The sequence below is a fragment of the Aquarana catesbeiana genome, linkage group LG04 (assembly GCF_042186555.1).
Source record: "Aquarana catesbeiana isolate 2022-GZ linkage group LG04, ASM4218655v1, whole genome shotgun sequence".
Taxonomy (NCBI): Eukaryota; Metazoa; Chordata; class Amphibia; order Anura; family Ranidae; genus Aquarana; species Aquarana catesbeiana.
In genome coordinates, this window is record NC_133327.1 from 82,543,483 (window position 1) to 82,568,049 (window position 24,567).

The 24,567-nt window shown below is 42.7% G+C and overlaps 1 protein-coding gene across 2 annotated transcripts in view; it reads left to right on the forward strand.

Moving 5' to 3' along the window:
• Positions 1-24,567, forward strand: part of CYRIA (CYFIP related Rac1 interactor A) — a 144,343-nt gene that overhangs the window by 37,924 nt on the left and 81,852 nt on the right. The gene's annotated exons all lie outside the window — the stretch shown is intronic.

The following is a 24,567-nucleotide window of genomic DNA, read 5'->3' on the forward strand; positions in this document are numbered from 1 at the left end:
AATCATTTGCTCCAGTCAGTCCTTATATTGTAGTATGAGACCTAAACAGTTTCAACAAAAAATTTTTTATTTTTTTTTTGTTTTTTTTTCTTACACATGCAACACTGTACCCAGACAAAATTTTCATCATTTTTTTTAAACAAAGCTTTCTTTTGGTGGTATTTTATTTTTTTGCTAAAACAACGCAACGTCCGTCTGCCACCCGCGATCGCTCCACAGAGAGCCAGTACGGGGATTTGTCAATGTAAACAGATCCCCATTCTGTCAGAAGAGTAGAGAGAGATCGTCTGTTCCTAATGATCAGGAACAGCGATCTCTCCCCTCTTCCAGTCAGTACACTCCCCCCACAATTAGAAACACCTCCCTAGGGAACCCATTTACCCCCCGATCACCACTAGTCTTGACCCCTTCCCTGCCTGTGTCACTTATGCGGTAATCAGTGCATTTTTTATAACACTGATCCCTGTATAAATGTCACTGGTCCCAAAAAAGTGTCAATTGTCTGATGCAGTGTCGCAGTCCTGCTAAAAATCGCTGATCGGCACCATTACCAGTAAATAATTATAATAAATAATAAATCTTTCCCCTATTTTTTTTAGACGCTATAACTTTTGCACAAACCAATCAATATACGCTTATTGCGATTTAATTTTTTTAAGGATACATATTGTTCTAAACTGAGGAAGAAATTTGCTTTTTTAAAAATATTTTTGGGGGGATATTTATTATAGCAAAAAGTAAAAAAATATTTTATTTATTTATTTTTGGTTTAGCGCAAAAAAGTAAAAACTGCAGAGGTGATCAAATACCACCAAAAGAAAGCTCTATTTGTGGGAATAAATAGGACATTCGTTTTTGTTTGGGTACAACGTCGCACAACCATGCAATTGTCAGTTAAAGTGACGCAGTGCCTTATCACAAAAAATGGCCTGGTCATTATGGGGGCAAATCCTTCCGGTCCTTCAGTGGTTAAACTGGCCATACATTATGCAATTTTTCTTGTTCAGTTTCTTTTTAGATATACCTTCAACTATGTAGAGCAAGGGCCTGCCTGATTGCATTCAAATTAAAAGTATTCAGGTTTGGTTTTGGTAAATCTAAAGGAAAGTTGTATAATGTATGGCCAACCTCACACTTTAATTAGACAAAAGTCATTTTTATTTACTTTTAATTCTCTCTACTTGAGTTCCTTACCACATTGCCACAATTCCTGTGTCTTGCATTTAAAGCCCTTTCACACTGCCAGCGCCTGGGCGTCAGCGGTAAAGCGCCGCTAGTTTTAGCGACGATTTACTGTCATTTTTGCTACGCTTTTCGGGCGCTAGCAGGGAGCTTTTAACCTTGCTAGCGGCCGAATAAAGGGTTAAAAGCGCCCGCAAAGCGCCGCTGCTGAGGTGCTTTGCAGGCGCTTTGGCAGGGCTGACCATTGATTTTAATGGGCAGGGGCGCTTTAGGAGTGGTGTGTACACCGCTCCTAAGGCGCCTCAAAGAAGCTACTTGCAGTACTTTTTTTTTTTTTTTTTTTTTTTGACGTCCTGCCAGCGCAGCACCTCAGTGTGAAAGTACTCGGACTTTTCAACTGGGATTGCAGATGAGGCTTTTTACAGGTGCTATTTTTAGCGCTAAAGCGCCTGAAAAACGCCTCCAGTGTGAAAGGGGGTCTTACAGTGAATATAAAGTCTAAACACCCCTCTTAAAATTTCAGGTTTCTGTGATGTAAAAAAATGAAAGCTAAATTATTTCAGAACCATTTTCCACCTTTAATGTGACCTATAAACTGTATAACTCAATTGAAAAACAAACTGAAATCTTTTAGGGTAGGAAGTAATAAACTAAAATAATGTGGTTGCATAAGTGTGCACTCCCTCTTATAACTGGGGATGTAGCTGTGTTCAGAATTAAGCAATCACATTCAAACTCATGTTAAATAGAAGTCAGTACACACCTGCCATCATTTAAAGTGCCTCTGATTAACCACAAATAAAGTTCAGCTGTTCTAGTAGGTCTTTCCTGATATTTTCTTAGTCGCATCCTACAGCAAAAGCCATGGTCCGCAGAGAGCTTCCAAAGCATCAGAGGGAGATCATTGTTAGACGTTATCAATCAGGAGAAGGGTACAAAAGAATTTCCAAGGCATTAGATATACCATGGAACACAGTGAAGAATATGGCACAACAGTGACATTACCAAGAACCGGACGTCCCTCCAAAATTGATGTAAAGTTGAGAAGAAAACTGGTCAGGGATGCTGCCAAGAGGCCTACAGCAACATTAAAGGAGCTGCAAGAATATTTGGCAAGTACTGGCTGTGTGGTACATGTGACAACAATCTCCCGTATTCTTCATATGTCTTGGTTATGGGCTAGAGTGGTAAGATGAACGCCTTTTCTAAGAAAGACATCCACGCCTGGCTAAATTTTGCAAAAACACATCTGAAGTCTCTCAAAAACATGTGGGAAAACGTGTTCTGGTCTGATGAAACCAAGGTTGAACTTTTTGGCCATAATTCCAAAAGATATGTTTGGCACAAACAACACTGCACATCACCAAAAGAACACCATACCCACTGTGAAGCATGGTGGTGGCAGCAGCATCATACTTTGGGGATATTTTTCTTCAGCTGGAACAGGGGCCTTAGGCTCGATTCACACCTATGCATGTTGCTTTTGGGCGTTTTTGGAGGTTTTTTTTCCATGCTTGCCACGTTTTTGAGCAGCGTTTTTGCGACGTTTTTGCCGCGATTTGCGTTTTGCGTTTTTTTTTTTTTTTTTTTTACAGTCTAAAAAAAAAATTAAAAAAAAAAAAAAAAAAAAAACGGCAAAAACGCTGCAAAAACGGTGCACTTGCGTTTTTGATGCTTGTCCATTGAATTCTATTACATGCAAAACGCTGCATTTTGCATGAAAAAAAGTCCCTGACCCTTTCCAAAAATGCAGAGAAACAAAAAGGCATTGATGTGAACATGTTCTATAGGAACCCATGTTAAAAAATTCCCGTGCATTTCTGTAAAATGCAAACTGCATCAAAAAAACGTGCTAGTGTGAATGGAGCCTTAGTCAAGGTAGAGGGAAATATGAACTGTTCCAGATACCAGGCAATATTGGCACAAAACCTTCAGGCTTCTGCTAGAAAACTGAACATGAAGAGGAATGACAACGACCCAAAGCATACATCCAAATCAACAAAGGAATGGCTTCACCAGAAGAAGATTAAAGTTTTTTGGAATGGCCCAGCCAGAGCCCAGACCTGAATCTGATTGAAAATTTGTGGGGTGATCTGAAGAGGGTTGTGCACAGAAGATACCCTCAGAATCTGACAGATTTGGAGTGTTTTTGCAAAGAAGAGTGGGCAAATATTGCCAAGGCAAGATGTGCCATGCTGATAGACTCATACCCAAAAAGACTGAGTGCTGTAATAAAATCAAAAGGTGCTTCAACAAAGTATTAAAATAGAAGGTGTAGCGCTTAAGATGATGAATAAACAATGAAGTCCATGATATAAAAAAACTGGAAGGACAATCGAAAATCTTCCTCCAAAACCAGAGCAGATAGAATAGCCACCACCAGCACCCAAATCAACTGACCCTTACCGTCAGTGTGTAGGGTACACACAATATAATAATTAATGGCCCCAGCCCCTCTGCATCGATCGATGCATTCCACTGGTAATCTAGCCTATTCCTCTCCACACAGGCTGCTTCAAGTCTTAAACTTCACCGGATAACTCCAGCATCTACATGAAGATATAAGAAATAAAAAGGGCTCGTTGCGCAGACATACAGATAAAAATAGGTTTTATTAAGTAAAAAGGCTGGTACACTCACATTTATATAGGAACCACCAAGCATGTAGAAACAAACTGTTTCAAACCAATAAGATGGCCGCCGTGTCTCTGGTCAGCGTCCCACATCACTCGTCCTTAGCTCCACCCGACGTTTTGATGTAAGGATGCGTCATCAGGAGCAGAGTATTAAGGGTGTGTACACTTATGCACCATATTTATTTTTTTTTAGTTTTACTTCCCTCCACCTAAAAGATTTGTTTGTTTTTGAGTTGTACAGTGGAAGAAGTTCTGCAATGATTTGAGCTGTCGTGTGTGTGTGTTTTTTTTTTTTTTTTTTTTTTTTTTACATCACACAAACTTGACATTTTACCCGGGGTGTGTAGACTTTATATCCACTGTACCTTGCCACTCAAAAAAAACGGAAGTGATGTCATGTGTTGTAATGTATTTGTATTGTATTTTCGTACAACAACTATACTGACTGAATGAAAATCGTACGAGGAAAGTTTTGTGCATGTCCGATCGAATAATATCGGATGAACTGTCATGGACGGCTGTCGAAAGTAGTGTACACACAATCCGAAAATTGTACCGATTCTTCCTCGGACGACAGTTTTCTTACAATATTCGGATCGTGTGTACGGGCCATTATTATTGCATGCACAGCAGCCACCTGACTTGGGTTGCAGACATTGAACGGTGTGTTGTAAGCCATAGGTGATGTACCAGGCCATTGTAGAATTTAGGCAGCTGTGACCGATAACTTCTGAAATTACACTCTGCCCTTTTTTTTTTTTTTTACTTATTACTTTCCCTTTAAGCTTCTCAGTCTGACAATAAAGAGGATATATGATAATTTCCTGTGTCCGCAAATCTCATGTATATCTGGTTACAAAAACAATAGAAAGATTCTGGATTGAATGCCCAGAAGCATCTCATTTATCATCTGCCTGGCTCCTCTATGCTGGGCTCCAGTGTCTAGTTACATAAGTCACCCTGGGTCCAGGCAGTGGACTATCGGAGTTTATTTAAAGAGGACTTTGCGTTGTTATCGCGAAAAACTATTACATGTAAATGAAGTTCCTTTTAAATTTAACATGGGAGGAAGTCCTAAGTGAGCGCATAGGAAGTGAGAATTGTCACCCTGGGGCAGCAAATGTGTCTTTGGAAGGATCACCAGGCGACAGGGCAAAAGAAGCCTGGTAACCAAAAATGAATGCAGCCGACACATCTATGGACTGGTAGATTGCAATATATTACACATTTTCTTTCGTAGAGATATATAGTCAAAACGCCTATGCAAGGGAAAGGGCATGTCACATATACTCCCCTTACAAGCGATCCCACGTCACTTCTTCCCCCTTTGTAAAATAGTAGTGTTGGCATCCAGGGGCATGGTAGTGTCATTGGACAAGGCTCAAACCTAGCAATTGCCTCCTTGATGCCATTGCCACAAAGATGTTCACCTGCTCCTCTATATCTGCAATTGCTGAGTATTGTGGGTGGTAATGGGAGTATAAATGATGATTAGAGAGAGAGAGAGACAGAGAGACACACAAGGTGACAGTGTTAGCCCATTTTTTTTGTACAATGTGAAAGATGATGTTATGCCAAGTAAACCGCTAACTAACATGTCATGCTTTAAAATTGCACACACTTGTGGAATGGCGAAAAACGACAGTACTTAAAAAAATCTCCATAGGCGCCGCATTAAAAATGTCTACAGGTTACCAGTTTAGCATTAGAGGAGGTCCTGTGCTCGAATTATTATTTCTCGCTCTAACTATCGCAGTGATAGCTCACATGTGTGGTTTGAACACTGTTTACATTTGCGGGTGCAATTTTAGTATGCATTTACTTCTGCACACGAGCACAGAGGGATAGGGCGCTTTACATTTTTAAAATTTATTTTATCTTGTTTTATTTTTACACTGTCCCTTTTTACATTTATTTTTTAAATTTTTTCCTGATCACTTTTATTGCTGTCACAAGGAATGTAAACCTCCCTTGTGACAGTGAGAGTCAGTGACAGGTACTCTTTATGGAGGGATCTGGAGTCTATAAGACCCCAAATCCCTCCTTTGCACATAACAGCATTCAAAATGCTAAGTTTGGCCAGTTTTGAATGCTGTCTCTTTTTTTAAATTGGGCACCTTTACGTCTTCTGTAAACTGGAAGTGATGTCATGACATCACTTCCGGGTTACTAGATCAGAGACCCAATCGAAACCGATTCCGGATAGGCGGACATGCTGGCTAGTCGCTCGAGCCTCCCGGTGGGACGGGAGAGCCCGGGCAAGCCGTGGAAGGCAGCGGGAGGAGGGGGTGGCGTCCCCTCCCTGAAAAGGATCGAGCGGCTGCCTAGACGCATCGATCGCTCTCATAAGAGAGCCAACCGTCGGGTCTAAACAACGGTACTGGGGTGATGTGCGCAGCTGCATGCATTACCCTGGTACAACCCATTCAAGCCGAAGGCTGCATATTTGCGTACGGTCAGCATGAAGGGGTTAGTCCTGGGCATTTTTTTCAGTCCGGTTCAGGTGAAATTGCAAGTAAAAACTTAATTCACACCTGAACCACTGTACAAAACTGCATCAGACTCCTTTTAAAAATTGCGCTGAAACCGCGGCCAGACATATGTGAACCAAGCCTTGCAGTTCATAGGCAAAATAAACAGAGCCAATCAGAGTGGCTCTGTGCCTTGTGATCGCTGTGAGCGGCCATCACAGCGACCACAAAGCACAGAACCAATCTAAGTGTTACTGTTTAGAGAGTCCTCCACTTCGTCTCACGATGGAGGAAGAACGAGGGGCATGTCGGACCTCTGCAGAGAGACCTCTGCTTTGACACTGTGGACAAGGAATGTTCTCTGCCGCATACTTGCAGGAGACAGATATTTCTATTCAGGCTGGGGCAGCTTTCCAAAAAAAAAAATATATAAAGACTTTGCACACCATTTTATATGATGCTCTGGGAATATATTTAGCTAATTTAAACTGAAAGTTCAATTGCGCTTTAGTCGGCTTTCTTTTTTTAAAGGAACCTGGGCTACAAAATTGAAAGCTTCTTGAGCTGACTTCCTTGAAAAAAAAAAAAAAAAAAATGTCCTGGTTTTCTGTCTAAAGTATTTTCTGGAATTTCTGCTGTAAAACAGGTTGGTGAAGGTGGAACAGCTTATATTCATATTGACTTGAATGGCTACCTGTATATCTGTGCGACGAAAATGCAGCAAACGGGCTCTTTTGCAACCCTGTTAAACTGTGGAATTTCTCATGTCTCTCCTTTCTATTCTATACAGTGTCGCTAATATGCAGCTATCTGCGTGGCAGGGTTCAGACTAGTCTTATGTAAGTCTGCTTCCACATGTTTGCTGTTATCTAGTAATTAGCTGCTACACACTTTTCCAGCAGCTTACAAAGTTTATTTGTGGTGAGTTATGGCATTTTGCTTTTAAGCATGTTCCAACTTAGTATTCACAGTGCCAAGTGGTAGGAAGCTATGCAATAAAATAATAATTATCTCCAAGTAGGACTAGCTGCCAAGATGGCTCTATTTAAATAACAAATCTGTTCATGGTAAAAAGTCACCTGTAAATGCACATAAACATTTTCCAATTGTAAACTGTAGAAATCGTCTGCAAGCTTTGTAAAAAAAACTTCAATGTAATAATGAACTGGTTGGTCATCATGGTGATCACAAGGTACAGAGCCACTTTGATCAGCTCTGTACATCGTTTCTAACAAGTTATTCACAAGCATTTATAAACTGCATGGGGAAAAAAAAAAAAAATCCACCACTCAGCTGTTCCTAAACATACAGTGATGGTACCCTGTTTCCCCGAAAATGAGACCTAGCGTGATTGTCTGTGATGGCTGCAATATAAGCCCTACCCCCCAAATAAGCCCTAGTTAAAGTCTTTGTAGGTCTTATTTTCAGGGTGGGGCTTATTTTCAGGGAAACAAGGTAGGGCTTATTTGGGGGGGTAGGGCTTATATTGCAGCCATCACCGATAATCACGCTAGGTCTTATTTTTGGGGAAATGGTAGTAAAGCGGTTGAAAAGCCGAATACAGAAAAATACTTGGTAATTTTGGATAGAAACGCTGCCTCTGCTGCACTAAAATTCCAAATATTGTCATCCCTGCCTATTTCTCTTCTGCTGAACTACAGAACCCTCCCCCTTGAGCGAAACCTGGACCACTCTGTGTGTGATTTGAGGCTAGGACGGAGGTTCGCCTTCCAGCAGGACAATGACCCCAAACACACTGCTAAAGCAACACTTGAGTGGTTTAAGGGGAAACACATAAATGTGTTGGAATGGCCTAGTCAAAGCCCAGACCTCAATCCAATAGAAAATCTGTGGTCAGACTTAAAGATAGCTGTTCACAAGCGCAAAACCATCCAGCTTGAAGGAGCTGGAGCAGTTTTGCGAGGAGAAATGGGCAAAAATCCCAGTGGTAAGATGTGGCAAGCTCATAGAGACTTATCCAAAGCGACTTGGAGCTGTGATAGCCGCAAAAGGTGGCTCTACAAAGTATTGACTCTAGGGGGGTGAATAGTTATGCACATTTACTTTTTCTGTTACTTTGTCCTATTTGTTGTTTGCTTTACAATAAAAAAAAAATCTTCAAAGTTGTGGGCATGTTCTGTAAATTAAATGATACAAATCCTAAAACAATACATGTTTAATTCCAGGTTGTGAGGCAACAAAACACGAAAAATGCCAAGGGGGGTGAATACTTTTGCAAGGCACTGTATGTGTCCATGCACACACAGGCTTTTAACAGCTGTAAGTGGTGGCATCGGCGTCTTTCAAGATACAAAAAACCCAGGGCCAGCGCATTCTGAGGACCGGCGTTGGAGCTGTAAAAACGTCTGACGCTGGTAAAAGCTGCTAAACGCGACTTAAAGTGGTGTTCTGGCCCAAATTATACTTTTTAAATAAAAATACCCCATAATACACAAGCTTAATGTATTCTAGTAAAGTTAGTCTGTAAACTAAGGTCTGTTTTGTTAGTTTACAGCAGTAGTTTATTTTATAAACTTACAGCAAGCCGTGGCCATCTTAAGTGTGGGCATTTGAAGCCAGACTGTATTTCTTCCTGGATCTCATCCTTGCAGATCTCGCACATGCTCAGTGCAGCACAAGCAGTGTAATAGGTTTCAGGTCAGGTTTCCATAGCAATGGCAGTTTCAGAGGAAGTTGCTGCCCCTTCCCAGAAGGCATTGCAAACAGGAAATGATGCGATGGGCCGCAGTCAGGGAGGAGGAAGTGAAAAATGAATACAGCAGATATACAGTAGGTGCTGAGAAAAAAAAAAATCCAATTTGTTTACAGTGCACAGTTTAGTGAGGGATTCTGAAGAGTTGTAAAAGTGGGTGGAACGCCCCTTTAACGATGGATACAGCCGAGTTAAGCCTCGTCAATCCTTTTTTTTTTTTTTTTTTTTTTTATTATGTCAAAATCAATGGTTCCGTATGAGAACCCATTGATTTGAATAGAAGTTGCACCACAAGTCAGATCATGAAGGGGGTACCCTTGCCAAAATGGAAAAGAACTGGCATGGTGTTCAAACACCCCCCCCCTCCCCCAAGAGCATACCAGACCCTTTAGTCTGGTATGGATTGTAAGGGGAACCCCCAAAATCCATACCAGACCCTTTTTCGAGCATGCAGCCTGGCAGACCAGGAAGGGGGGGGGTGCGAGCGAGCGGCCCCTCCCCTCCTGGGTCATACCAGGCCACATGCCCTCAACATGGGGGGGTGGGTGCTTTGGGGCAGGGGGGAGGCCTGCCCCAAAGCACCTTGTCCCCATGTTGATGGGGACAAGGGCCTTTCCCGACAACCCTGGTTGCAGACGGAGCGCTTAACAAGGGGGGGCCCCCAGATCCCAGCACCCCAGGTGAGTTTAAAGGAGCATTACATGCTTGAAACAATGTTATTTAGCCATAATTTTGAAAGGGTGCCAAGAATTTTGACCAGCCTATTTTTGGAATTTTGTGTGACATTATGTCCAATTTTTGCTTTTTTTCCTCCCTTTTTTGTTTTGCTCCAATACACACAAAGGGAATAAACATGTGTATAGCAAAACATGTGTTACTGCAATACTATTCTGTGAGAAATACTTGATTTTCTGGGAAAAAATTTGGGGTGCCAACAATTTCGGCCATGACTTTATATGACACGTGCTTCTCCTTATTCATGGGATGCAGAAAGTGAGAGCTGAGGAATTTCACATGCAGTTATGCAGCTGGGATTTTCCTGTGGAAGTGGATTTCCTGTGTTTATATGTTTCAGGTACATCTGCGTGTGCGTGCGTCCTTGTACAAACTCCTCCACTCCAGCAGTCTTTGAGTCTATTTGCCACTTATATAGTTGTGCTCATAAGTTTACATACCCTGGCAGAATTTATGATTTCTTGGCCATTTTTCAGAGAATATGAATAACACAACATTTTTCATTCATGGTTAGTGTTTGGCTGAAGCCATTTATTATCAATCAACTGTGTTTACTCTTTTTAAATCGTAATGACAACAGAAACTACCCAAATGATCCTGATCAAAAGTTTACATACCCTGGTGATTTTGGCCCGATAACATGCACACAAGTTTGCATGGCTATTAAAGGTAACCATCCTCACCTGTGATCTGTTTGCTTGTAATTAGTGTGTGTGTATAAAAGATCAATGTGTTTCTGGACTCCTGACAGACCCTTGCATCTTTCAGTCAGTGCTGCACTGATGTTTCTGGATTCTGTGTCATGGGGAAAGCAAAAGAATTCTAAAAAAATATACTGAATTCTTGGCCTCCTTCCACTATCTCAGCCCTAAAGATATGTCAGGTTTCACAAAATTAATAGAACTTCCACAATTATAACAATAAATGTCATCACTGTGTAATATTAATAAATCAGCTGCTGCTTAAAATGCAACCGCATAAACATCAGAGAAGGTGATCATAAAAATTGCACAAGTCCAAAACCGGTTTAATTATTATAGCAGTGCTACTGTCATAAAGTTTATGATCAGCTTTCATGTGTATATGGTACACACAAGTAATAGTAGTAGTTGACACAGATGATGTGAAAAAAGTCCCAAAAACCTCAGATGGAAATCTTGCTATGTTATAAATTTAAACACCCCACACCAAAGTCTGTGCATCACACTCCCCTTCGGGGTTCACACTCACCAGAGGGTTGTATATATCAGACATGGATTGATAAACCACAGATCTCCTCAGCAACAAGGAAGGTGTCACAGCATATCTACTGGTTCTGATCTCCAAACAACAAATGCAACCGTTCTCCCTTCAAGGAGCAGGGCCGAAGGGAGAATGGTTGCATTTGTTTGGAGATCAGAACCGGTGGTTATGCTGTGACACCTTCCTTGTTGTGGAGGAGGTCTGTGGTTGATCAATCCATGCCTGATATATACAACCCTCTGGTGAGTGTGAACCCCAAAGGGGAGTGTGATGCACAGACTTTGGTGTGGGGTGTTTAAAGTTATAACATAGCAAGATTTCCATCTGAGGTTTGTGGGACTTTTTTCACATCATCTGTGTCAACTACTACTACTCGTGTGTACCATATACACATTAAAGCTGATCATAAACTTTGTCAGTAGCGCTGCTCTAATAATTATAGGCACCTGTTTTGGACTTGTGCAATTTTTATTATCACCTTTAAAGAAAAAGAATTGTCAAAGGATCTGCAGGAAAAGGTAGCTGAACTGTATAAAACAGGACAGGCATATAAAAAGATATCCAAGGAATTGAGAATGCCAAACTCTAGTCAAGAAGTGGAAAATGAGGGGTTCTGTTAAAACCAAACCACAGTCAGGTAGACCAACTAAAATTTCAGCCACAACTGCCAGGAAAATTGTTCGGAATGTAAAGAAAAACCCACAAATAACTTCAGGTGAAATATGGGACTCTCTGAAAGCATGGTGTGGCTGTTTCAAGATGCAGAATAAGGAGGCACTTGAAGAAAGATAGGCTGCATGGTAGAGTCGCCAGAAGAAAGCTATTACTACGCAAATGCCACAAAGTATCCCGCTTACAATATGCTAAACAGCACAGAGACAAGCCTCAAACTTTGGCACAGTCATTTGGAGTGATGAGACCAAAATTTGGCTTTTTGGCCATAACCATAAATGCTACATTTGGAGAGGCGTCAACAAGGCCTATGATGAAAGGTACACAATTCCTACTGTGAAACAAGGAGGTGGGTTGCTGATGTTTTGGGGATGTGTGAGCTACAAAGGCGCAGGAAATTTGTTTAAAATTGGCAAGATGAATGCGGTATGTTGTCAAAAATTATTGGAGAAAGGTTTGCATTCATTAGCCAAGAAGCTGCGCATGGGATGTACTTTGACATTCCAACATGACAATGATCCAAACCACACAAGGCCAAGTCGACCTGTCATTGGCTACAGCAGAATAAAGTAAAGGTTCTGGAGTGGCCATCTCAGTCTCCTGACCTCAATATCATTGAGCCACTCTGGGGAGATCTCAAACGTGCAGTTCATGCAAGACAGCCCAAGAATTTACAGGAACTGGAGGCTTTTTGCCAAGAGGAATGGGCAGCTTTACCATCTGAGAAGATAAAGAGCCTCATCCACAAATACCACAGAAGACTTCAAGCTGTCAATGATGTTAAAGGGGGCAATACACGGTATTAAGAACTGGGGTATGTAAACTTTTGATCAGGGTCATTTGGGTAGTTTCTGTTGTCATTATTATGTTTTAAAAAGTGTAAACACAGTTGATTGGCTGAAGCCATTTATTATCAGACAATAACCATGACTGAAAGACAAGTTTTTGTGTTATCATTCATAGTCTCTGAAAAATGGCCAAGAAATCATAAATTTTGCCCAGGGTATGTAAACTTATGAGCATGACTGTATATATTGTGGTTACATATCTGTGTGTGTGTGTGTCTTCCCCCTCGCTCGTCTGCCTTGTGTATCATTTTTATAATTTGTTAGGTAATACTAATTCCTAAGTGCAGTCCTCAGAAGAACTAGAGTTGCACCTGAACTACATCTGCTCAGTTCAGGACTTTTCCACTTTTAAATCCTATATACCTGGCCTAAGGATGCACTCACACCTTAGTGTTCCATTAACCCGCGCAAACATTGAGTGGTGGACGATGGTTGCTGGGGTTAGTGGTGGGCGAGGGTTTCCGGGATGAGCGCAGTAAACAATGGCAGACCCATATCTCTCCTAGAGAAAAGGTTTACTTTAAGAAACTATTGTTAATAATACTTTTAAGACAGGAGCTTGGCTTTCTTTTATTGGACTGTTTTTAAAGAAAGTCATGTAGAAAATTCTGTTTTAAACTGGCCGCACACTGATCGAATTTCATCAGGAACTGGAGGAAATTGGTTTTGTTGGCACCCTTCTGCCCGACATCCTGTAATTGAAAAACTTTGAAGAGCTGGGCGGAAAATCGCCAGCTGAACAGCAGTATTATCCAGACAGATAAGGTAGCTGTTCGGGTGTTCTGATAGCTGCAGCAGGAGATTTGTCCAACCATGTTGTATATAGGATGAATGGTGGAATCTGTTAGATGAAAATAATCTTGTGAAAAAAAAAGAAAATAATCTGTGTGTGGCCAGTCTTTTACTCAGGTCTGGCTCCTAGCCTTGTCCTGATAGAGGAGCAGTAAAGCACAGTCAGGGTCGCTATGATGTACCACTATACAGGAAATGGCTGTTACACACTAGCGTTTAGCTTCTAGGAGCATAAAAAAAAAGTGTTATCCTATGTGTCCATTCCATGCACACTACTTTAGACTATTAGCGTTTTTTGAGCTTCAGCGGCTAGGAGCAGAAAAAAAATTGTTGCTGCTAAACGTTACCAATGGCGTGTTTTTTTAATTTTTTTTAATTTCTTTTGCTTTTTTTTCCCTTTTACTGCAAAAATGCTTCTAAAACGCTGCTAAAACACTACTACAAAAAGCTATTACCAGCGGTTTTTATCCAGCGTTTTTTTTTTTTTTTTCTGTAGCTTAAAAAAACCCGCTAGTGTGCACGGAGCCTCAAAGCTGTAAGAAAAAAAAAAAGCTATTAGCTTCAGTTTAGTAGAGAATGTTGGTCAGGAAAGCAGGAGACTGTTACTCTACTGTCAAGGAAACCCCTTTTTTCTGCGTTTTATCGGTAAGCTAGTGTAGGAATGTCCTCTAATGACAACCAAGCAGTTATCTTGTTAATAGATTACAGTATTTGTATTGGGAATGCAATGGAATTTAACACATGATATCCATGTTTACCAGTGATGGCAGAAAAAAAACAAATGGTCCAAAAAGTCTGATATACAGTATGTGTATATATATGTGTATGTGTGTAAAATATATATATATATATATATATATATATATATATGTGTGTGTGTATATATTTCTCCCTCTCTCTCTTTACACACACAATATGTGTATATTTCTTTTCTTTTTTTTTTATATTTTAAGTATAGACCTAAATTTATCCCAAGCATGTTTTAAATCCACTTACCATACTGCCCTGCTGGCTGATTTTTTTTTTTTACGGTGGGTGCTACCTATCTACGCGTTGATTTAGGTTCATGCGGTTTTATATCCCATGTGGTTTCTTGTGGGGGTTTGACCTGCAAATTGTCATATTATTGCTGTGTGAAACTGGCATATGCAATGTAGCTGGAGATCCACGTGTAGCGTTGGTCCCATTCAGACTGTACTGATGTGTTGAAGTGCATTACTGCACATTTATTGTACATTTACATGAAGATATCCCTTTTACTTTGAATGAGCTGTCAACCCACCACAGTGCATATCTTCATGGAAATACACAATTAACATACAGAGGGTTCACATCTGTGCATTACACCAGAAATCGTGTAAGTTATGTGCTGTTTAGGTGCATTGAGGTGCCATTCACAATAAATGGCAAAACAGCACTTGGCTTCATGCAGTGTGATAATGTGGTTAAATGTGCATTTTACTGCAACACAATAGTCTGAATGGGCCCTTGGTTTAGGCTGGCTTTCTATAGTCAGACATTTTGAGAAAGCAGGCACATCCAGCTCTTGTTTTTAGGTCGCCATTCTCCTGTCATGCACATCTAGTTCTTGGATTAGGTCAATATCCTCCTAGCAAGTACTTTTAGTCCTCGACTGTAGGCACTATTCTTTTAGCTGACACTTTTGGTCTTTGGTTAAGGTTACCGTTCTCATGTGAAGCACTCTCAGAGAGCAGGCATGTCCAGGCTTTGGTTTAGGTCACCATGCTCCTAGCAGGCACTTCTAGTTTGTGGTTTAGGTCACCTTGCTCCTAGCAGGCACTTCTAGTCCATGGTTTCGGTGACCATGCTCCTAGCTGGCACTTCTAGTCCATGGTTTTGGTCACAATGCTCCTAGTCGGCACTTCTAGTCCATGGTTTAGGTCACCATGCTCCTAGCCGGCACTTCTAGTCCATGGTTTCGGTCACCATGCTCCTAGTCGGCACTTCTAGTCCATGGTTTAGGTCACCTTGCTCCTAGCAGGCACTTCTAGTCCATGGTTTAGGTCACCATGCTCCTAGCAGGCACTTCTAGTCCATGGTTTAGGTCACCATGCTCCTAGCAGGCACTTCTAGTCCATGGTTTAGGTCACCATGCTCCTAGCAGGCACTTCTAGTCCATGGTTTAGGTCACCATGCTCCTAGCTGGCACTTCTAGTCCATGGTTTAGGTCACCATGCTCCTAGCAGGCACTTCTAGTCCATGGTTTAGGTCACCATGCTCCTAGCTGGCACTTCTAGTCCATGGTTTAGGTCACCATGCTCCTAGCAGGCACTTCTAGTCCATGGTTTAGGTCACCATGCTCCTAGCTGGCACTTCTAGTCCATGGTTTAGGTCACCATGCTCCAATCCATACAGCAAACTTTATTCACAGGGTTTTTTCTTCTCAGGCTCCAGCCTCTTGCATGCCCCAGTAATGATATGCTGAATAATGACAGTGGCCAGTCCCCTGACATTTGATGTCGGTACAAAGGCTCAGGTGGTGCAGATTTTGCTGTATTGTGTTTCCTGATCGTTGCTGACTCACATTTCTGACTGCAGCTTGTGTCTGAATACAGAAATGGTAATTGCACATCCTCAATTGTTTCTATGGCAATTCTAGAAGGCAAAATGAGCATTTCAAAATTTTCCGCACAAGCATTTGGATAATGTATAATCATTTTCATGATTCATTGGTCCTTGGATTTGTTGTCACTTTGGGTGAATGTTATCTTTATAGCTAATTTACATTCCGCAGCAAATGGCTGAAATGCCGTTCCTCCTCTTTTTCAGGTGTAATTCCACCTCTAAATGAATTTTCTAACTATTGTGTACAGTTGACAGCATTTTTTTTTTTGTTCAGCTTACAGATGTTCATAATTTCTTATGGTAGAAACAATAGTTGCTACATTTACGGCTTAACTCTATTTCAAAAACCTATTTTTGGCCATGTGCACTGTAAAAATGAACACTAATGATGTGTGTACAGTGTGTGGTCACTGCTCCGGTCTAGAATACTTTCATCCACCCCCTCTGTACAGTCCACACTGAGCATCCAATACTGAAACTTGGAATACACAGATCAGAGCAGGTCGCTCAATCCGCAGATAGTCCTTTCCAAAACGTCTTGTATTCTTGTCGATGGATACAAGGTGTTCTGTAATTTGAGGAGGTGCGGATGAATGTTACAATCTCCAGTCCTCCACTCATAGAACGTCATCATGAAGGGATTGTCAGGGACTGGCCTATGCAGGCGCATCTGCAGCGATGGATTAGCGTTTCCAAGGACTCAGGCAGCAGAATTGAGGGTATATGTTGCTTCTCTAGGTAATGGGGAAAAGTACATGCAGGATGGGTTAGAGGGGTAAAAGTGAAGGTTGGGATGGTGAGAGTGGGGTCGCTTGTGTTTATGGCAGTGCAAAGAGGTAAGGAAAAGTGCAGGCAGATATAGAGATTCAGAGAGAAGAACAATGATTGGGAAATGTGTTCTTTTCCATCCGATCGATGTTGCCCAACAGCTCCTTTTATTATATCCATAAGCCAATTAGGCACAGATTAGCCTTTATGGCTCATGGCATTTAACCCCCAATTGAAATGGATCACTGTAGTTTTGATTGCAACAATGAACATCACTCAAACCAAGGTACTCTTCACCGTATGTAGTGGATGTGGTCCAAGCTGAAGTAATGTCTATATTCATAGTGCCAAAAAATAATGGAAATCTGCAATAAATCCTACAGCTAAAGAATGGTATAATACCTTCCCAAATATCATTACTTTACAGGTACAGCAGTACATCTACAAGAAAAGTCCTTGCATGGTGGAAACCTTGGGTTGATATCCAAAATATAGAAAATGCTAATCCGTTATTCTGTCATAACTCGCTTTATGTAACCATTTACGTTGTCAACATTGCAGTGTACAGTGTGTGGTAAGGCCCGGTTTACACTGCTGTGACTTCAAAGTCGACATCCCAGTGCGACTTCGGCACAACTTGCGAATTACTTCTTTAACAGAAGTCAATGCAAGTAGCGCGCAAACCTTTTTCTAAGTCGGAGCGACTTAGGTCACTCCTATTGGAACGGTTCCATTGCCTTTAAAGTGGTTGTAAACCCACAATAAAAAAGAAAAACCTGCAAGACAAAAGCATAATGAGTTAGCATACTAGCTCATTATGAAATACTCACCTTAGATCGCGGTCCCCGTACACTGCTCCGGCCGGCGACATCGCTCCTGGAGTTACTTCCGGGTATCGTGGGCTCCGGCGCTGGGATTGGCTGGAGCCGCGATGACGTCACTCCACCGGTAATGGTGCACTAGCTGAAGCAACGGCACATACGCGCCGTTGCTTCAGTGCGCATGTGCCGATGACGTTGGCACATGCTGATACAGGGGATACCTGTGCAGGTAAACTGTGCAGGTTTAGGAGATACCTGGGGTAGCTACAGGTAAGCCTTTTTATAGGCTTACCTGTAGTAAAATGTGGTTGTAAAGGGTTTACAACCACTTTAACCCCTTCCTGACGGCGCACGCCGATGTACGTCGGCAGAATGGCACGGCTGGGCAAATGGACGTACCGGTACGTCCATTTGAATTCCCCGCCGTGCCATTGCGTGCGCCGGCGTGAGTCGGGTCGCGGGTCTCGTGGACTCGATCGCCGCGGGGATACCCACGATCGCCTCACGGAGAGGATGAACGGGGAGATGCTGATGTAAACAGCATCTCCCCGTTCTGCCTAGTGACAAGTGTCACTGATCTCTAATCCCTGTCATCGGGAGCAGTGATCAGCGTACTGGCACTGCTAGTCCATCCCCCCTACGGTTAATCACTCCCTAGTACTGATTTAACCCCTCCCCGTCCCCTAGTGGTTAACCCCTTCACTGCCAGTTACACAGTAATCAGTGCATTTTTATAGAACTGATTGCTGTATAAATGACAATAGTCTCAAAAATGTCTGACATGTCCGCCATAATGTCGCAGTCACAATAAAAATCGTTGATCGCCGCCATTACTAGTAAAAAAAAAAAAAAATTAATAAAAATGCCATAAAACTATCCCCCATTTTTTAAACGCTATAACTTTTGTGCAAACCAATCAATAAACGCTTATTGCGATTTTTTTTTTTTTTTTTTTTTTTTTTTTTTCTTTACCAAAAATATGTAGAAGAATACGATCGGCCTAAACTGAGGAAAAAAAATGTTTTTTTATATATTTTTGGGGGATATTTACTATAGCAAAATGTAAAAAAAAATGCGTGTTTTTTTTTCAAAATTGTCGCTTTTATTTTGTTTATAGCGTAAAAAATAAAAATCGCAGAGGCGATCAAATACCACCAAAATAAAGCTCTATTTGTGGGGAAAAAAGGACGTCAATTTTGTTTGGGAGACACATCGTAAGACCGCGCAATTGTCAGTTAAAGCGATGCAGTGCCGAATCGCAAGAAAACGCTCTGGTCAGGAAGGGGGTAAAATCTTCCGGGGCTGAAGCGGCTAATGGGGCGTGACTTGTCATGTGCTCACAGTCAGAGAGCATGGCGCACCAGTGTGAGCCGGACCTAATATTTTTTATATACTTAACTCTGTCCATTTAGTTAATAAAATGTAATAGAACATGGTTACATAAAGCTGTTTTTTATTATTTTTTTACTTATCTCTGATTTGTTACTGTGTTACTGTGTATATGTATATATATATATATATATATGTGTGTGTGTGTATATGTGTGTGTGTGTATATGTGTGTGTGTGTGTATATATATATATATATATATATATATATATATCTCTATTTCATTATAATTTATGGCTGTACTCTAGGCACAAAAACATTGAATTTAATATACTCTTCAAAAGGCACAAAGAATATAAATTCACTTAGTGTGTACTAAATGTCTTTGCAAACCCAGATATTACCTTGTAAAAGTAGAAGTGACATCATCCCTGTGCTGTACATGGGTTGAGCAGAGCTTTGGGAGGGACTGACAGGCCCCACCCACTACAGGCTGCCAGTAAAAAAAAAAAAAAAAACTACAAGAGTTGGGGGTGTATAGAAGACCAGACACCAAGCACAAAGAGACAGCAGCTGTGGTTGGTCTTATAAGAGAAGTATGGGTTGTTGGGTTTTTTTTTTTTACCATCATACTTACCTAGGTGGATGCAGCATTGGTCCGATGCTTCATCTGTCTCCCAGCGCCTCTTCACTGAGAACCGAGCGATCGAAACACCGCCGATGGCTCGGTTCTCGCAGCTCCCAGAGCAGAGAGCTGGTAACTGTCAATCAGCAGCTCTCCCCTCTGCTCCTCCAGGCTCACATGAAGCGCTGAGCTGTGGAGGGGCAGGGAGTGTCCGTCTCAGTCTCTCAGCTGCTTGCTGAGAGGCTGAGACGGGTATCAGTCCAGGCACCTGGTGGATCCAGACTTTATTGTCGGGATGACGTCAGCAGAGAGCGGACTTCTGCTGAAAAGGGGTTACATGAGTTCAAAACCAATGGCACTCCTGTGACCCATAGGAGAAGCCCAGCCAAACAAGCTCAGGCTGGACTTCTCATTTAATTATAGGAGGCTCCAGCACAAGTTTCACACTGGATTACTGCAAAGACCTGGAAGAGGTGCACACAGAACACCCCCCTGAGATCCAAGTAAGAATACACAGGACTCATGTTTATACAATACTTGCATATCCCAGAGTTCACCTGTTAATTAAAACAAAATTTGCAACAGAAAAAACCCAAACCGTTGCATGTTATATTATTATGTCTATGGTCAAGTTGCATTAGCAAAGACTACAACCTTGACCTGGGTGTATGTATCCATGCATCCTGCATTAGGGTCCACATGACTTGGTATGCACACAGTTGGGCCTATGCAATAAGAAAGTACAAGAGTAGGTAACCTCCGCACTCCAGCTCTTGTGGAACTAAAAGTTCCATGAGACATTTGCAAGAATCTGACAGCCACATGTATGACTTCCAGAATGGCTTGGTAGTTAGCACTCCTGTCTTGCAGCAATGGGGTCCTGGTCCGTACACTTTCTGCATGGAGTGTGCATGTTTTCCCTGTACTTGGATGGGTTTTCTTCCGGGTACTCTTGTTTCCTTTGACATTTCAAAGACCTATAAGGACCTTAGATAGTAAGTTCCTTGAGGGCAGAGACTGATGTGAATGTACTGTATGTAAAGCACTGAATAACTTGTCAAGGCTGCATAAATACCTGTAATAAATATACTCATTTGTGTTGATACTCAAAATGTGTGCACCCTAAGTGCCGGTTCACACAGGGGAGGCTTTAAAGTCTCACGACTCTGAAGTTGCCCCATACAGCGCGACTTGCAAACGGCTTCTGTAATAGAAGTCAATGCAAGCCGCTCCGAAGTCGCCACCAAGTAGTACAGAAACCTTTTTCTAAGTCAGAGCGACTTGAGTCGCTCCCATTAGATCGGTTCCTTTGCAATACACGGAGCGCGACTTGTCAGGTGGCTAAGTCGTCTGACAGGTCGTCTTTGTGTGAACCGGGACTAAGACCTCATTTACTTAGGCAAGCCATCTTCACCTGATGTATAGGAGGTCTGAGCAGCCGCATGCAGGCAGCCTGTTTAATTTAATGATCGGCAGATCACTCCATGGATCTCAGATTGCAGTCTGTCAGCATCTGATCTGCATTAGTCCTGTACAGATGTACAGTCAGAGATGCACTTAGAGGTCCTTGCAGCCACCCACCTGCCATTACCGGTAATTTGAACAGGCTGGTTCCATGGAGCACAAGTGTACGGATTGGTACGTGTGTGTGTGTGGCCTTAAGCTGTATTGTGTATTGCTTTGTCCTCATCTGTGCTGTGTCCATATTATTGTAAAAGACATTGCATCATATGATGGGAAAAAAAAACCTGATGTATGCCGCCATGTTTGGAGGTGTTCATGAGCCTGCCTGATGATGTGTTTTTAGTGTGCACTTGTTTGTGGGGCCCCCTCCTCCCGCTGGGTGATGCTTTTGTAGTGCTGATAATGCTGCTGGGATTGTCATTTGATAAAGGATGTTCCAGTGGCAGGCGAGAGATTTCATGCCCATATATGGTAATTGCCACAGGCAGACACTTTCTATTGGAACCATTTGATTGTCACCAGGGTTACCTAATGATTTTCCATACGGGGAATTTTTTTTATCCCTTGTGAAAGACATTTAACTGATGTGGGAACAGATAGCCGTACTTTGCACATTTTGCAGCATTTTTATTTAGTTCTGTTTCTGCTCTCCTACAAGGAGCTGCATTAACATCTACTTGTATAAGGTATAAGGCATCCATTCACTAGGGCTGCAACTAACAATTATCTTCATAATCAATTAGTTGGCCGATTTATTGTTTTCATTGGATAAAATCATGAAAAATTAAAATTATAAAAAAAAAATAGACCTGAAATACTATTCTGCAGATTTTTTAGATAGGACTGTAATATTCTAATGCATGACAGATTCCCTTCTCATATACAGGTATCCTGTCATGTCTGTTCCTCCCAGGAATACCAATGATGGGGCACTATTCCTCCTGGGAACACCAATGATAAGGCACTATTCCTCCCGGGAACACCAATGATGGGGCACTATTCCTCCTGGGAACACCAATGATAAGGCACTATTCCTCCCGGTAACACCAATGATGGGGCACTATTCCTCCCGGGAACACCAATGATGGGGCACTATTCCTCCCGGGAACACCAATGATGGGGCACTATTCCTCCCGGGAACACCAATGATGGGGCACTATTCCTCCCGGGAACACCAATGATGGGGCACTATTCCTCCCGGGAACACCAATGATGGGGCACTATTCCTCCCGGGAACACCAATGATGGGGCACTATTCCTCCCGGGAACACCAATGATGGGGCACTATTCCTCCCGGGAACACCAATGATGGGGCACTATTGCCCTCCCTCCCCCTCCCAGGAACACCAATGATGGGGCACTATTCCTCCCGGGAACACCAATGATGGGGCACTATTCCTCCCGGGAACACCAATGATGGGGCACTATTCCTCCCGGGAACACCAATGGTGGGGCACTATTCCTCCCGGGAACACGAATGGTGGGGCACTATTCCTCCCGGGAACACCAATGATGGGGCACTATTCCTCCCGGGAACACCAATGATGGGGCACTATTCCCCTCCCTCCCAGGAACACCAATGATGGGGCACTATTCCCCTCCCTCCCGGGAACACCAATGATGGGGCACTATTCCTCCCGGGAACACCAATGATGGGGCACTATTTCCCTCCCCCTCCCGGGAACACCAATGATGGGGCACTATTCCTCCCGGGAACACCAATGATGGGGCACTATTCCTCCCGGGAACACCAATGATGGGGCACTATTCCTCCCGGGAACACCAATGATGGGGCACTATTCCTCCCGGGAACACCAATGATGGGGCACTATTCCTCCCGGGAACACCAATGATGGGGCACTATTCCTCCCGGGAACACCAATGATGGGGCACTATTCCTCCCGGGAACACCAATGATGGGGCACTATTCCTCCCGGGAACACCAATGATGGGGCACTATTCCTCCCGGGAACACCAATGATGGGGCACTATTCCTCCCGGGAACACCAATGATGGGGCACTATTCCTCCCGGGAACACCAATGATGGGGCACTATTCCCCTCCCTCCCCCTCCTGGGAACACCAATGATGGGGCACTATTCCTCCCGGGAACACCAATGATGGGGCACTATTCCTCCCGGGAACACCAATGATGGGGTACTATTCCTCCCGGGAACACCAATGATGGGGCACTATTCCCCTCCCAGGAACACCAATGATGGGGCACTATTTCACCCACCCCCTGGAACACCAATGATGAGGCACTATTTCACCCACCCCCTGGAACACCAATGATGAGGCACTATTCCTCCCGGGAACACCAATGATGGGGCACTATTCCCCCCCCTCCCAGAAACACCAATGGGGCACTACCCCACCCACCCTGGAAAACCAATGATGGGGCACTATTCCACCCACCCCCCGGAACACCAATGATGGGGCACCCCCCCCAAGAAATACTTAGGATCATGGGGCACTTGTCATTACAGAAATGACTACTGACTGAGTATTCTGTATAGCCATTAGCCGCTAGTTTATCACTTCACAGTGTGCAGCTCAGCTCTCACAGCTGCTTCTCGCCTCTCTGTCTATTCCCTCGAGGCAGCAGCGGGCGGGGCTGAGAAAGAGGCGCGGATGTGCCTGGTCACATATGGCAGGGCTGCCGCCTTGTATACAGGAGGATTCTAACGGACCGATAATGAAAATCGCTGTCACCGATTTTCATTATCAATAATATTGATTAATCGTTTCAGCCCTACAATTCAGTAGTATACTGCATGTTTATTTTATGTAACAATACAATTCAAATCAAATCATTCATTTCACGTGTATGAATATGGCATAGCTGTGGGCTCATTATTACTTTGCATGCAGTAGTTGTTTAGGGCTCGTTCACAAGGGGCATACTACAAGACACGCCCATGTGAGGGCCATGTCTACCTGTATGGGGATGCACAGAGTGTGTTTGGGGCCATGCTCCTGCATGGACATCCTATTGGAAGTAGCGCCTGTGTCCGTGCAGCTGCTGCGTCCCAATTGACGTTGATGGACCTGCCTGCACGGGGGGTATATGGAACACCCTTGCATCTCCATTTTGGGTAAACAGTCCTCACACGGGTGTACATTATGTGAACAAGACCCTAAAGTGAATAAATCATCAGATGTTTTCATATTGTGTACATGCATGCTAAGTGATGTTGAGCTGTAAGAAAGCATTTACGCCAGGTGTTTGGTAGCCAGCCTTGCCTTGTCTCCTGTTTAGGCCATTTCACACTACTGCACTACAGTGGGGTGTACTAAAAAAAAACAAAAAACAAAAAGAAAAGTAATAAATCCGGGTGCTCATTACTACTTTTGTGAACTTTGAAGATGAATTTCTTCACAATGCCCATAGCTACAAAGGTAAACAAGGACTTCTTCCAAATGCATTTATTGTTTGTTTAAAATATAAATACACTGGGCACAGTCCTTTGACCATTGTCACAAGGGCTGAAAATATAATTTCAGATTTTTAGTTGTTAACAGAACTAGGGGGCAAAACTTCCCACTTGTTCCAGTGACAACTGTCTTAGAGGGCATTTAGTAGTGAGCAAGGCACACAAGGCTGAAATGCATTTACATTTGCTGCTTGTTACTGTGTCTTTTATGGAGAATCCATACATTTTAAAGATTTTAAAGAGCAA